Genomic DNA, 3,533 nt, shown 5'->3' on the forward strand with positions numbered 1-3,533 from the left:
TCTGCATGAATGACCTGTTCAAAGGGTAGGAACCTAACTTAACTGGAAATAATTTGACAAATACTTTAATTCCTAGTCCATAAACAATAGCTTTGTATTTTCCTAAAATTATGCTTGTAACAGCTTAAGTGGCTAAAGATGTAGCTATTAGGTGAAATTCAAATGGGCTGGATTGAGAATGTTTCTGCCCCTGGATCTTATATACCTGAGTGTAGTTGAAAAAATTTAAGTCCTTTGATTAATTGCCTTCTGGTTTCATCAATTAATTAGCTACTTGTAAAAAAGGAAACAAAAATTATGCCTTCAGTCTTACCTTCAAAATTCCCATGCTACCTGTACATGAATCAGTTTGAAGTTGTATTACTTATGTGTACTTGAAGTGACCTACACTAGACCTTGAAATTTATAAATCTCACTGAATCTTTGAAGAAATACAGATACTCACAATCCTGGTAATTCTACTGTCATGATGGGCTCAAAAGGAGCATTCCTTGCATAGTACACTTTTCTATTGAAAACCCTATCCCCAAAGAATTATCATTTCAACTTGAGAGTCAGATACTAATTATCTTACAACAAAATTGATTTTATTCCACAAATTTTGAATGAGTTGCTTATGTCCAAAGTTGCAGTAATATTTTAAACCCAAGCACGCGTTTTAGTCTTCTTATCTGTTGTAAATTGTTCCATGAACTTCTTAAGTCCTACTTTTCAAAAAAAAGGAAATTACTATTTGAATTATTTTTAGTAAACCATTAAAATATTGCAAAAGTTTTAACTGAAAACAATCACTGACAAACCTGACAAGTCAAATGTCTAAACAAGAAGATAAAATTTCCAGTAAACACAAGTATTAAACCTGATTGAACTTTTTACCAACAGAACTTTGTTATTGGGCATGTAAATCATCTTTTGAAGCTTTATTTAAGTAACTTTGTCAGAAGCAGAGAATTGGAGTATTGATGAATATACACATTCAAATGGTTTACATTTCTGGGTCACACAGAACACCCATAAACTTTTAATACCTACCCACACCTAAAAGAATAAAATTTGTTAATCAGCTGGTCTTAGTAATATAGCAAAGATATGTTCATGAACATGAACCCTTGCTCTAATTGATCAATGATTTGTCAGTTTCCTTAATTAACAAATCTATCTCCCTAATTTCCCCAACCCCCAAATATATTGGAAAATTCTTATTTACTAGTGTAGTGTAAATAGGTGGAGTGCAAGTGCAAGACTTAAGAGTACAAATGATTAGGTGAAACAATATGGGGCATAACCTAGGTCCTTAAAAATGCTCAAGTAAAATACCCTTGCCCTTGATTCAGTTTGAACAGTGTCAAATTTATTGTATGACATACACTAAGGAAAATTATTAGCTCTAACGAGCAAATGAGCTACCTTTCATAGCAATTGAATTTGATAATGCTTACTAAGTGTGCGTAGGAACCAAGGGGCAACTACACACTTAAGAAGCTCTTAATATAATTTTCAGTTTACATTTGAGGTTAAAATATGCAAGAAATAAAGCATTGCCTTGTCCGGTTGGTTAATTGTGTGTTGTTTAATGTGGAAGACAATGTTTAAGACCTGAACAGTTACACAAGTCATAAATTTATGCATGAATAACACATAAGCCTAATTTATGGTAAAAATTATCCCTTAGGCTACAATATTGAATTTTCCATACTTTGCTTCCACCCCCACCCCCCCCCCCCTTTCAACATTTTTAGTTGCTCTAATTTGAGAAAATATTTTTATTTTATTTTATTTATTTATTTTTTTTTTTTATTTTTTTTTTTAAATTCCCTTGTGTAAACCAAGAACATTCAATTTTATCAATGCTATGAAACATGACAAACGATCATTAGGCCTATAATGTTTTGATGCCTCTATACCCCCCCCCCCCTTTTACCACATTTTTTTTTAAAAATATATATATATATATATATATATATATATATATATATATATATATATAACTCTGATTTAAGGACTAGGGAGACCAGAACATTATATATGGCTTAAGGAGACAATATACAGATTTTTTAAATTTGCTTTTTTCTAAAAAGAAATACCAGATCAATGTTCTATAGAACACCATTTAGTCGACTCTTGCTTTATTTTTTCATTATAAATGCCTCCTAAAAATATATGAAAAAAATGGTCTCCCTAATATTTTATGTTTCTCTCATATGACTTAAGGAGACCAGTGTATACTTTTATACATATAACTTGTGGTTTAAGTAGACCATTTTTCTTTCATGGTAATTTCACTGATTATGGATTAATTAACATATTGTTTCCAACCAGAATAGTTGCGGATGGTCATTGGTCAAGCTCAGCAGAAAGATATTTGTGTTAATGTGACTCAACATGATCAGTACAAAATCTTGGATATAAAACTAAAGTCATTGCACAAGTGACTTATATAGAGAGTAGTTGCCCCCCTGGCGCAGTGGTTAGAGCGTCTGCTCTAGAGTAGAGAAGTAAGGAGTTGATCCTTACATCGCAGGTTCAAATCCCACAGTTGGCTGGGGAGACCGATCCTTCGGATGAGACCGCATAAATCGAGGTCCCGTGTCACAGTAGGTGCTGGCACGAAAAAATCCCTTCACTGCTCAATGGCTGTAAGTGCTGAGTATAGGACAAAATTTGCAGCTTTCCACTGGCATGTGGTGGCGTCTCTATATGAGTGAAAAAATCCCGAGAGGGACGCTAAACAACATACAATCAATCAATCAATCAATATATAGAGAGTATAAGCCCAGAGTAGCTTGTTCTGATATCCACAATTAACTCTCAATGCTGTCGCCCACATGTTGCAGTGGTAAGAGCCTATGCTCTAGAGTTGCCGTGTTAGGAGTTGATCCTTATGTCACATGTTTGAATCCCACTGTGGGACGTGGAGACCGGTCCTTCGTACAAACCAAGGTCCAGTGTCACAGTAGATACTGGCATGAAAAAGATCCTTCACTGCTCATTGGCCCTGTGTGCCGAGCATAGGTCATTTGCAGCTCTCCACCGGCAAGTGATGGCGTCTCCATATGAGTGAAAAATTCTCGAGAGGGACGTTAAACAACAAACAAACTCTCAATGTCCAATACAGTTTAACCTGAAAGTGAATGCAGACATAGACATGCAGACATAGATTAGACTTATTCTTTAGACCAAGTATAGTATACTCCATATTGTTTTGTTGAGGACACAAAGTTCACAGTGGAAATCAAGTAGTTTTTCCTGCTATTTATACCCAGCTTCTTTTAAACCATATAGTCATTGAGTGCATTCACTTTCCAACTAATTGATGAAGTTCTGAATCATACCTATATTTGTTTAAATTCTTTGTGATTTAAGAATATGTTTGACCAGTTGAAACCAAGAGTACATGTACTACATAAAATTTCAATGTTGTGATTAAGATCCAGTATAGCAATATGTAGATGCCATGTTCAATATACATATTTGCTATCATTAAACTTGCAGAGACCATGAATCAAAATAATTCAAATGCTTCAAAATCATTT

This window comes from Saccostrea echinata, unplaced genomic scaffold, assembly GCF_033153115.1.
Source record: "Saccostrea echinata isolate AGI-Se365-2 ecotype Australia unplaced genomic scaffold, CSIRO_AGI_Sech_v1 ptg000060l, whole genome shotgun sequence".
NCBI lineage: Eukaryota > Metazoa > Mollusca > Bivalvia > Ostreida > Ostreidae > Saccostrea > Saccostrea echinata.